At 32.1% G+C, this 12,812-nt stretch overlaps 1 long non-coding RNA gene across 1 annotated transcript; it reads right to left on the bottom strand.

Annotated features, from left to right (window-relative positions):
- Positions 1-596: 596 nt before the first annotated feature.
- On the bottom strand, positions 597-1,701 carry LOC115889365. Its single transcript, XR_004051436.1, has 5 exons — positions 1,507-1,701; positions 1,345-1,447; positions 1,120-1,284; positions 966-1,045; positions 597-752 (listed from the first exon to the last, which is right to left on the bottom strand). It is a non-coding gene; the product is annotated as an uncharacterized LOC115889365 (long non-coding RNA).
- Positions 1,702-12,812: the final 11,111 nt, after the last annotated feature.

Genomic DNA, 12,812 nt, shown 5'->3' with positions numbered 1-12,812 from the left:
ATATTCTTAAAAAATTATTTATTACATAGAATAGGTATACTAGAGTCGGCATTTCAGGCCTTGGGTGCCGATTTTTGTGTGTATGAAGAGTACGGTCAACACGCTTAGTAAAATAAGATGTGTACTATTTGTATTTGGCAGAATAAGTTGTGGATTTTGTTTCTGAAAACAATAAATTTATTATATTAAGACTTTGCTGCACATATGTATGGATACTTTATTTACCTTTATGCTTTAATGTTCAGACTTTACTGTAGTTTACGCTGCATCATTCTAAATTGTTCCCGAAGAGTATTCTGAATACTTTATACATTTGTCCTACGTCAGATATTTTTCTGTAATCTTCTATCATTGTCCTGACAAGATCTTCTAAATAAAGTATTTGAAAATACCCATGTTCTGTCTAAGTAGGTTTTTTTATCCTAGAGCTTAATATTCAATAAATCTACAAAATAAATGAGTTAACGAGGTTATAAATAGAAAACAAAAATAAATGCCTTTATAGGATCAGTCCTCTTAAATGTGCTATGTGATACACGATTGATACGATTTTCATGTATATGAAAAGTATGGCCAATATGCTTATTACAATCAGATGTCTTGAACTTGGTATTGAATGCATAGGAAATCATCAGATTAAGTGTGGTTCTGTAATAAATATTTTATATTTTTCTATCTACGACCAGATCACTACAGCGATTCACACCTTCACACGTAAACACCAACCTAAGGCTTGCCGATATGTCCTTGTGCTAGAAGTATAATATAAAGGTCTGTGGTCTAGCAAGGCTGACACTTATATCTCATATAATCGAAAAAACGGCGTCCAGTTGGCTTGGAAATGACGATCCTTGACATTCCCTATATAATTTTACATATAAAAGACACCGATCTTCATTTCATAGCCATCACTGACGCCGTTTTTTTTTCGATCATATTGTACCTACCACATGGTATATACCTACCTATCTCATATATCATATATCCTATGGCTATGCCTTATGGTTTTAAAGATGATAAATTGTTTTTTGTATTATGCGTATAGCTGTAATTTAAAAGAAATATATTTCGTAAAATACCACAATGTTATACTGAATAGATTCATAATAAAATACTTACTAGTTTGCTTTTCCAGTTTAACGGTACTTATTTATCAGTTTTTAATCAGTTTTCCTTTGAGTTTCAGATTTCTTAACCTTAAAATTTTCACTCTTTTAAACCATCTCATTTTTGCTCATATTTTTATAATTACTTATTATGCCTAATACATGCCCGTGCTGTTTCCTGGAGAATGAATTTTTGTAAGCTACATATAGATCTTGCAATTAAAACAATATCACATACCTGGAACCTGAAAGGACATCATGTGGGAAAAATAATTAAGAACATTTTTTCTGCAAATCACGGCTACTTTATTTTCAGGAATTTGTGGATAGCTTAATATTTTCTAAAAACTGTTAATCGTTTTACAGCTTTTGTTTGAATACATATTATCTAGATACACACCTGAGATTTCAACCTATGTAGACGTATTCTTATATAAAAAACACATTATCAAAGGTAATCGTGTTGCTATCACTGTCATTTTGTTTATGCTTTATTTGTAAATATTTCCGGATTATTTTATATCAGGTTCTATTACATTATTCATAACATTATTCGTCAATGTTCATAAAAATTATAATTTTTAAACTTTTTCTGAGGTTAATCCTGTCAAATTCAAAAACAAAACAAGATTGAAAAGTATGCGACGTTGACAGATTTAATACGTTAGCCAGGACAAAATTCTTAAAATAGGAATTTTTAGGACTACCGAACATGCCCGAAGTGACGTTCGGATGGTAGGAATTTTGACTTGTAGGACGAATACCGCCACCTCGAAATCTCCGGTCGCCTTCGCATGAAGTCGTGAAGGCTCGGTAGGCTTAGAAGTTAAGGCGATATTCACAATATTTCTTAAGAGGATATATCACATTTCGTTAAGGGGATATTTCATATTCATTATACGTAGCTTTTAAAACTTTTATATGAAAATTCAAAAAAGGTTTAAAGCAAATTGAAAACATTTTTCGGGCTTGTCCGAGACTATTCAAATTGATGTAACCGGTTCTATTTCAGAACACGCCACAGAAATAAAAGAATCTGAAATATAGTGGAGTGGCCAGCGACTTTTACCTCGGAATTCAATTACTGTGAATGTATTAATGTGAAACCTTCTATATTGTGCTCTATAGATAAAATACTAAAATGTTTAGCCATTTTTTTTCGTATTTTAGTAATTTTAGTAAATTCTTAGTTATTTTCTTCTTAATTTTTGATTTTTTTAATTGTTTTTTTTTTATTAAGTTTATTGAAATAAATGAATCTAATGTATAAGCTATACTTATTCTGCTTATATTCCAATCATTGAAATTTTGATTAAAATCGAATAAGACAGGGTGGCGCGTCATATACGACGCAGTATTTGCATGGAGAACAAAAGTATGTATTGAATTGAAATTTTGTGGGTTTATGTAAGGTCAATTTAAAGCATTTTCTAAAATTATATACTACAGGGGAGTTTTACAGGGTGTCCCCCACCCCCCAAAAAATGACCTATCAAAGTTGTGTTGTTTGTAATGGAACACCCTATATATTAGTTGATTTTCGGATTCTAGTAAAAAAATAAAGACGAGTTTCCTTAGAAAAGTATATATGACTAAAATGTATAGTTTTTGAAATACATTCACCAGCATGAAAAATTTAGCGCGTTATTTTATTCGTTGCAAGAAGACGATACACAGATATTACAGAAAAGTCTCAAGCCCCGTTCTCAGAACAGCGAGTGTCGCCAGCGACACGTCAAATGAACCAATGAGAATCGTACAAAATTCAAACAGCTGTCAATTTTGAATTTTGTGCAAATCTCATTGGTTCTTTTGACGTGTCACTCGACAATACCGATGTTCTGAGAACGGGGCTTCAGTGTGCTATTCACTCAGTGTGTCAATTCGATATGTTAATAAAAGCGGCTAAGTCAAATATCTTCTTTGCGAATTTTATTTTATGAAATATTAGATAACATTGTAATACATTTAGAAATAAGGTTTGCAGATAGGTCCTCGTATGTCTCAATTATTTAAAGAATCCTATAAATATCTCGAAATTTAAAGAATCCTATAAATTTACAATAGGGGCAAATAGTCGCAACTAAAATTTTGTCGCCTACCGAGTCACACGGGTCATGAGCCGCCACTGATTTTCTCTGGAAATATATTAAACAGCGTGGAGATACACAGAATCCATGTATTAGATTTTTAGAAATAAAAATCTCATAAAATTAAAATAATGGCAACCCATAACATTTTCGCTCCAATTAAGTTTTAAAAATTTATGGTATTTATTGAAATTGAAATAAAAATATCTAGTCATACAATATAAAATTTTTATGACTAGTGCTGTTTCGATTTTATTTTTATAGGACACGGATAATAAAGCGAATAATAAAATTATAGGAATGGAACACGAAAAGTTTTTACATTATTTTATTTCTTACATTTACATAGATCTAATCAGAATGCTGAATAACGATAATTTTATAATAAACTAGCTGACCCGGCAAATGTTGATTTGCCATATAAATATTTTTATGGAACAACGTTCTGGACAAATCATTTTATTCATGGGGTTCAGTATTATTGAACTACTATTATCGCTATTAAAAAATAGGGGTTGTTGTTAGAAGAGCGAAAATTTAGAGTTGTATGTATTTTTTAATATACAGGATAGCCACAAAGATTTTAATATACAGGGTGCTACAAATTCAAGGTAATATAATATAGTATTGGTATCTCGAAAACCGTAATAGATACGAAGATGGTTAAATTGGGGCAAAGTTGCTCCTTGCCATGTTCACCAAGATGCCATCGAAAATTCAAGGATTGCTGAGTTTTTTAGAAAAAAACGGATTTTTTTGAAAATCAATTTTATTTTTTCCTGTCGTTGCTATTTAGTAAACCTAAAAACTAATTACACATTCTCATGCCACCTTATTAGTAGCACCCGAGGTAGCACCCTGTATAGATAGTAGCCACATCATAAAAAAAATTAAAATAAAAAATTTGTGTAATAAAATAAATATCAAAAAAGGAGTGGACCACCCTTATCACTTAGGGGTAAAATAAAATAAATAACAACCTATTCTCAAACTGAATATACATATAAAATTTCATCACGAGTATGGTAATTAAAACTGTGACACGAAAATTTTATATATTTATTGGATATAAAAATAGAATTTTAGCACGACTTCCAGTTCTCAATATTAATTATAATTACCAAGTAGTAGTCCTCTGGATACTCACTAATGCCATTATATTTTAAAGAAGTCCGGCCCTGTGCATCCTCTACCCTACCCTGCCAACTCCCAGTATCTTTATTATTCCTTTAGTGCTCGCTAAGAATGCCACGCGTGGGGAAAACAGTGGACGAAATTTGCTTCGGATTGGCAACGAATAAGAATTTTATCTATATAATGTTTATGTTATTATAATATTATTTATATAATGTTTTGTATTATCTTTTGTTTGTTTGTTTGTGTACCTTGTTTTTTTTTCTACTTTGTTTGTTAGTCTACCTTTGTCTACAAATTGAAAAATTTTTTGACAATAAAGGCATTTATTTATTTATTTATTTATAACTCATGTAAGTATTATTAAATAATATATATGTTGTTAATCATTTTAGCGTAGGAAAAAGAAGCAAATGCTCCGCAAATATTTCGCAAAAATCTCTTTTTCAAAAGACGCAGTGGTTAGAAAGAGACCGATGAGGTTCCTTTTCGGCACGGTCCCAACCACGTTCGCATTTCTTAGGTCGCCGTCGCCGTCGGAGCAGTTCTCGCCATAGTCGTGTGTCAGACAAAGACAGACGGGAGGGAAGTATGTCTGACGGTAGTCGCCGGACGCAGCCGGTAGGGTCGGACGCAGCCGAGTGGTGCGACCTACTCGCATGTGAATGGAAGGCACCGTTCGGATATAGAGACAGGCGAGGGTTCTATCCTGGATGGTAGTACACCTCGTCAATTAAATAGAGACATCCTGGGTATGGACGTAGGCTTACCTGATTTAATAATATTTTAGCCTTACATACGGCACTATGTTCTAGGTTGTCTAACATTTTATCTCATAATATTTCTGAGGATGATCGTAAAAATCTTTAAGATAATATATAATTCCAGACAATTTAAATAATTTAAAAATCCGCTTGATATAAACTCTGAGGTTATGCCTCATCTTTTATCTTATCACAAAAGCCGGCTCTTCAAAACAATTAGCTCATAGCTTAACAACGTTGGGTATCACCCTTAAAGTCTTAAATATTAAAAATTGAATAAAATAAGTACTGTGTATTTTTCTACGGAAAAAAGAGGTGGAGGGACAGGTTCTGATTGGGAAAACCGATATCGTCCTTTTCGTCAGTAGAGGGAGACGAGAAGAACGAAAGGGCCATATCGTCCCTCAAAGGTTCCACAACAAGACGATGCGACGGTTCCGGGCGCATAAAGAAATAACAGTAAGTAAAGAAGATTTGAGGTTAATTTTGAAAAAAGTGTTTTACAACCGTCAACATTTTTTGGCGTTTATCTTTAGTTCTATATATAATAATAATAGCTTCCGTATATAGCGTTTAACGCCTGGGAGTAGCAAGGTACAGCTTGCTATATTAGAGCCGTTCGGCATACAAGGAAGGTAATGTGGCTAGCACTACGCTTCAACCGCCTATTATTACCTCGGGATTGTGAATCCCAAGTACTCATTTAAGGCTGAGTCGACCTAGGTACCCAAACTATTTTTATTTTAATAAAAATAGTCGGCTGATGAATTGCCGGGTGTGGGAATCGAACCCACACCTTGAGATTGCTAGACGAGAGCCTGTACCTCTACGCCACCGGGCACCTTATTGAGAGGTTTCTAAAAAAATGCACTATTAGATAATAGGCATGTTTCATAGGTAACTTGTCTCTTCTTGCCCTGGTGTTAAGTTTGGTTGGTTACATACAAAACCTCTAGGTAGAGAGACATTTTGTGAATTTAAAATTAACAATCAATTTGAAAATCCAAATATTGATTTGTTTGCATCCAATCTTAACAGGAAGTGTCATAAATTTGTATCTTGGCATCCTTTTAATAATCATTAGTCAACGCTATCATTAATATTACATGAAAATATTAGTGCTGATGCTAGGATTAAGGTGTTAGAAATTTAAGTCCAGACAGACCAAAATATAATGTAACTTGGGATACCAAGCCAATTATGCAATATTTGAAAAAATACGCATCCGTTAGATAGTTTGCCTCTTAAGAGTCCATTTCACTAGCCCAAAGAAGTAGCAAAATAAACATTCGGTATTTAACGTTTTATGTAAAACTGGCTAGGTATTTTTACATAAATGAAGAAGGAAATTAAAGATAAAGGATTATACTATATCCGTATTCTAGTACATTTTTGGTCAACTTCTTTATTTTTAACATTTTGATGGTCAATCATCAACAAAATATTCCTTATGTTTGGACTAAATTTTCTCGAAAATAACGACATAATTTAAAATTCCGTTACAATACGGAAATAGATTGAAGTCTTTTCATCTCATTGATATATAATTTATATGGTTTTATAACAAATTGCTGGCTATTTTATGGCAAATTCTGAAGCTCTGCAAACTTTAATCAAGTCTTAATCAAAGTACGTGTGTTTGGAATTTTGGGTTTTAAGTCACACCCAAAATTCCCACGACAGGATCGGGCTAAGCCTTAGGCAGATTTCTGAAATATAATATATATCCCCTTCGGCCACACACCCGCTTTTACCCGACCCCTGAGGGCAACCCGAAAGTACAGCGTAGTAGACTCTTAAGGAACTATCTATGAAATTAGCAACTTTTCTAATTTTTATGACTGGCCAGAAAGTACAAACAATCTTTTATATCAATATAGATTATAGATAATATTGTAAAAAACCCTAATGGGTTTCAAGACTTTATATCGGACAGAATTAAATCCCCTGGTCTTAATAAAATTCAATCTTGTTTAGTTATTCCATTTTATAAAGATAATCCTTAGTTATATTCTAAAAATGCTCTAAACTATATATAAAAGGCTAAAAGTTTAGAACTTAAAGGAAAATTGTATATATTTTTAAGCACTCGCAATCTATATCTACGGGCTTCTATGAACACAATAAGCCGACGGATAAAATATTTTGTTAGTACAGCGAGTGTTAATTATAAATTTTGTATTATAAACAGTTCATTTAATAAATAATTGTTCTGTCTTGTAAGATTAGATTGTTCTAAATTTGCCTTAGGATTGCCTAATATTTGCCAATATTATTCTTGTATTCAGTTTGTAGTGATTTTTCGAAATTCACTAATTAAAGGTAATTAACAAGCAAACTGCTGTTTATTTGATACTTTAATATAATCTTCGCAAAGTCTTTAAACATCTACTTGGTAATTATAATTAATATTGAGGAGCAAAATAAAAACACTAAATCACCACAATACACCAAAACACTTTTACTTTTACACTGGACGCGCGTTTCGCTAACCATGTTAGCATCATCAGCAGATGATTATAAACTGAGATCAGCAGATGATTATAATATTGAGGACTGGAAGTCGTGCTAAAATTATATGATGAAACGAACTTACCTGTGATGTTCGATCATAATTTTATTAGACTTCCAGTCCGAAGATATTAATTACCCGCCACACCCTATATATATTTTCCGCCAGATTGCGAAGATTACTAGTACCCTTGGAATAATAAAGATACTGGGAGTTGGCAGGGTAGGGTAGGATAGAGGATGCACAGGGCCGGACTTCTTTAAAATATAGTGGCATTAGTGAGTATCCAGAGGACTACTACTTGGTAATTATAATTAATATCTTCGGACTGAAAGTCTAATAAAATTATGATCGAACATCACAGGTAAGTTCGTTTGATCATATAACTATTGTACACGCAGTTTTAGGGCTATAAGTGAAAACAGCAAGAAATTTTAAGAGCCGTACACCTGCTTGTGTGCGAATTTTCTGCTTTAAGCTTTACCAGGCCAAGAAGACCACTAGAGATGGGTTGTGAAATCGCAGTCTGTTACTTTGTCACTGCTCCATCAACTTCGTAGTACGTGACTGCTCCGGTTTCAAGAACATCGCAGTGATATTTCGGAGCAATTTAAAAGTTTAGGACATCTGGCGGTCTTGAGTAGCAATAATAAATGCTTTACGCGACTCGCTGTTACTCAACATTTTTTTTCTATTATAAATTTAAATGAAAAGATGCGTGTGTCACAACTGCTCCTAAAGCCCCATCAGACTGTTCTAGTTGCAGTCGTAGTCGACTGGAGCAATTGGGAGTTTCGGAACAGCAAAACGTTTCGCGTTTGCTTTTCCTTTCATGAATCTAAATAAGATATTTATAATAAAGTCCCTGGTACATCCTCCTCCTCCTAGGTTCCTTCTCTGTTGAGGTTGGCGACCAATATGGCATATAACTCTCTGTCCAGAGCTTGATGGGGTGTTTCCGTCGGTGTGGGTCCACTCTCTTATGTTACATAGCCATAACTTCTTTTTCCCCCTATGGCTGCGTTTTCTATCGATATCTCCAAGGAAAGACAGCCGATAATAGAAGTATTATCCGCTATATTTCTTCATTTCATCAAATAGCCAGAGCATCCTTTGTAAAACTCAAAAAATGTCTCTGCAGGAGACATCAACTTAAAGCTTAGATTAAAAATGCTAAGGGGTTACATATTTGCAACTCTACTCTATGGTTCAGAGGCTTGGATACTTAAAAAGGCCGAAATGAAGAAGCTTGAGGCATTCGAAAGATGGTGTCATCGGCGTATGCTGAGGATTGCATGGACTGACAAGGTTACAAATGTAGAACTGCGACGCAGAATTCAGAAGGACGAAGAGGTGATTAACACCCTTAAAAAGAGAAAACTTGAGTACTTTGGACACATAATGAGAGGACCTAAATATGCCCTGCTGCAGAACATAATAGAAGGAAAGATAAAGGGCAGAAGGAGCCAAGGAAGAAGAAGAATATCATGGCTCAAGAATTTGAGAGAATGGCAGCCGTTAACAAAGCTAGAATTGCCATGATGATTTCCAACCTCCATTAGGAGATGGAACCCGAAGAAGATATTTCTTCATATTCTGAGTGCCGCATTATGGGTCCAAAATAGGAAATCCTTTTCATTTTAATTGTGCTTGTTAGGTGTGCACGAGTTTCCATTTGCTGTAAAACTTCACAGTTTGTTGTTCTAGAGGTCCAACTTATCCTCAGCATCCGACGATATATACACATTTCAAGAGCATTAAGTCGTTTGATGTCTTCTTGTTTTAACGTCCACGTTTCGCATCCATATTGAATCAGGGGTCATATATGAGATTTTAATATTCTTAGCCTCGTTGGTACAGCTATTTTCGGATGGCACTACAACTTCCGCATGTTGAGAAAACTAGCCCTAGCTATTTCAATACTTCTTCTGATTTTCTTAGAGTGGTCTAGCTGGCTGTTTAATTCCTTGCCCAAGTATTTACGTGGGCAGGAAAACCATGCAGAGATATACTTATTTATCTGCGTGGTTTACAGTTGGACGCCATTTATCATTATGTCGGTGTCAATTATCTTGCGGATGTCTGTTGAAAATCATAGTTTTTGTCTCTAAACTTAAAATTAGGGTTTGCAGCTGATCTTCGGAGTCTGCTTATACCACGGAAGCACTCAAATTCTCCTTAATAGACTAAAAAATGTAGTAGCATCTATAAAACTAAGACAAAAGAAAATATAAATATTTTGCATTTTCGTAATATCTGAAACACAATCCTACAGTACCGTATGATCAAAAAAACGACGTCCATTTGGCTTGTAAATGACGATCGATGACATTCTCCAGTCCCCATATAATGTTAGATATAAAATGAAAGCGATCTTTATTTCATAGCCATCGCTTCAATCAAGAATTACTCGTATAACCTACTATTCATTTCTATACAAGGTTCTGAAACCAACAGATTATAAATTTCTAGTCTGAACCAGCAAAAAGCATCTCCAGCAATCAATTATTTAGAAAGGTATGAATATGATGAAACACGGCATAAATGCTAAGAAATTACTTTTTTAGCTTGTAACATAGACTAAAAAAGTAATTCTATTATTAATAGTAATTTTATAGCATTAAATCCCGATAAAACTTGTCTCTGCATGAAAATATCTTTTTTATTATATTATTATCAGATGTTTTTTTCATATAACAAACTATTAAAAAATATTTTATCGTGTCTCAATCTCTTTCTCGGCCGAGAATTTCTTTTTCTCTCGGTCTCGGCCGAGACTAAAAATCCAGGTTCTGTCGGACCTTATCAAAAACACACCACACATTTTTAGCTACCCAACTAAAATATTGATTTTTTGCTATCTTTACCAATATTTCTCAATAAAGTGGTACAAATAACTGACTACAGTCCGTTTCTCAATAAATATATTCTTTTTCTGGTCAACTATTTACCGAAATTAATTAAACAAAAATTGAATATAATTTGATTTGTGCGCTATATAAATATAAGCAGATCCAAGATGAGTTTATAATAATATTGGTTCAATCGAGAGAGATAAAAATAACAAAGTTTCAGCCAATGTAAAAGGAAATGGGGAAAAATTTTGTTCGGATATGTTTGTCATAACCGCCGTAAAACTCGAAATATTGATCGACCGCTATCAATCTCAGAACTCTGTAAGTAACATATTATTGCCCATATATAACCTCAAGTTTTGAACCATAAATATCTGCAACAATGGCTTTAAGATACTTCGATATACACAACAAATTGAAATTTTAAAAATATAATTTTACAATTTCGAACAATATTTAAATAAAAGATTAATTTTTACTTTTAACAAAACTTGTCCTAATCTATTATAGGAAGAGGAACCTAATATCCGAGCTGATATCCAATTACGAGATCCACATTTTCCAAAAATATACTAAATTAATTTTCTTGTAAATATTAAAATAAAGTTCAGTTTTTTAGGCGAGAATGATGTCAAAATAACTATAAAGTGGGTGGAAATTAATGAGCACTACTAACTTTTTTTTCCTCCTGCTACCTATTAATTGTTTTTCGAAGCTTGGTGATTATTTTTGCTGAAAAAATATTAAGACAAAAATAACACTTCAACATTTCTAACATAACTTTTTAATTGTGGACGTTTCATACTTTTTTTTCCTTCATCATCTTCAATAGTCTATAAGGACTTACAAAATGATTTTATAATTCGAAAAAAAACTGAATCAAATTTTATCACTAATATGATATTATAACATTTTATGGAATTATATCATTCTTCGTTTTGGTATATATATATATATATATATATATATATATATATATATATATATATATATATATATATATATATATATATATATATATATATATATATATATATATATATATATATATATATATATATATATATATATATATATATATATATATATATATATATATATTATAATTACTGGTAATTTTCTATTTTTTTTTTTTTAATTTTAACAATATGGTTAGAGACATATAGTATGAAATTAATCTTTTATGTCAAATTTTAATTTTCTTAATTTTGTTTCTAACTGATAGAACTACAACATTTTATGGAGTATATCATTCTTCGTTTTTATAATTACTGGTAATTTTCTATTTTTTTTTTTTAATTTTAACAATATGGTTAGAGACATATAGTATGAAATTAATCTTTTATGTCAAATTTTAATTTTCTTAATTTTGTTTCTAACTGATAGAACTACAACATTTTATGGAGTATATCATTCTTCGTTTTTGGTAACTATTTGTCAACTGGAAGTAATATAACCCTTTGATATGTTGCAGTAGTTAGAAAGTTGTATAAGTTTAAAAAAATGAATAAAATAGAAGTTAGACATAATAGTTTTCAATATAAAAGTCCACCACTTTAAAAAACATGAACTTAATGTCAGGTTAGATTTCCATCTCGGTTCACCTACCTAAACCATTTTTTTCTTTCATTTTAGAAACTAATCCAACAAGCGTTAATTATCTTTCATGATTAATGATCTCGTTGGTGGAAGGAGATGGTATCAGTTAAAAATGGTGTGATAAATAGTGTTTACTTTCCCTTAAAAGCGAGTCGACCGGTGGTGATAATTAAAATGGCTTTAATGGAGACATCTACCACTTTGTAAGTTAACAAGCGCCGCTTTTAACATTTTTAATTTCGGAATTTTTAAAATGGAGTGTAGGTAGCTATAAACTTATTTGCCTTTTTTATAAAGAGATAATCATGTTCAGTAATGCAGAAATTAGTGATATATCTTTTGCAACATTCAGGGTGAGTCTTAAATAAGTGCAAATATTGTTAGGGGTAGTACTCGTGTTTTTCGACGTCAGAAACAAGATTATGAGTTTTTTTGTGAAAAAAAAATTAAAAATTTGGAATTTTTTGAAAAAAAAATCGAATTTTTTTAGTTAGTAATGAAGTTCATAAAAATTTCTACATATTCCTGGGAGACCCTGTATATTGTGTTAATTACTATTATACAAGAATAAAAAGGGACTTCATTTTCTTTTATAATGACTGTTAATGATTGTTAATTATGTATGTGTAATGAACTTCATTAGTGGTCCGACTGTTAAATTAAATAAGTTAAATATGCATTTAAAATAACTGCAATATTGTAAGAGAGTTTTGATCGATTTTGGTCGCTGTAGATTTAATGCGAGAAAACGA

The sequence above is a fragment of the Sitophilus oryzae genome, unplaced genomic scaffold, assembly GCF_002938485.1.
Source record: "Sitophilus oryzae breed Bouriz unplaced genomic scaffold, Soryzae_2.0 scaffold_1177_pilon_pilon, whole genome shotgun sequence".
NCBI lineage: Eukaryota > Metazoa > Arthropoda > Insecta > Coleoptera > Curculionidae > Sitophilus > Sitophilus oryzae.
Note: the sequence above shows the minus strand (reverse complement) of the source record. Positions and strands in the feature narration are given on the sequence as shown.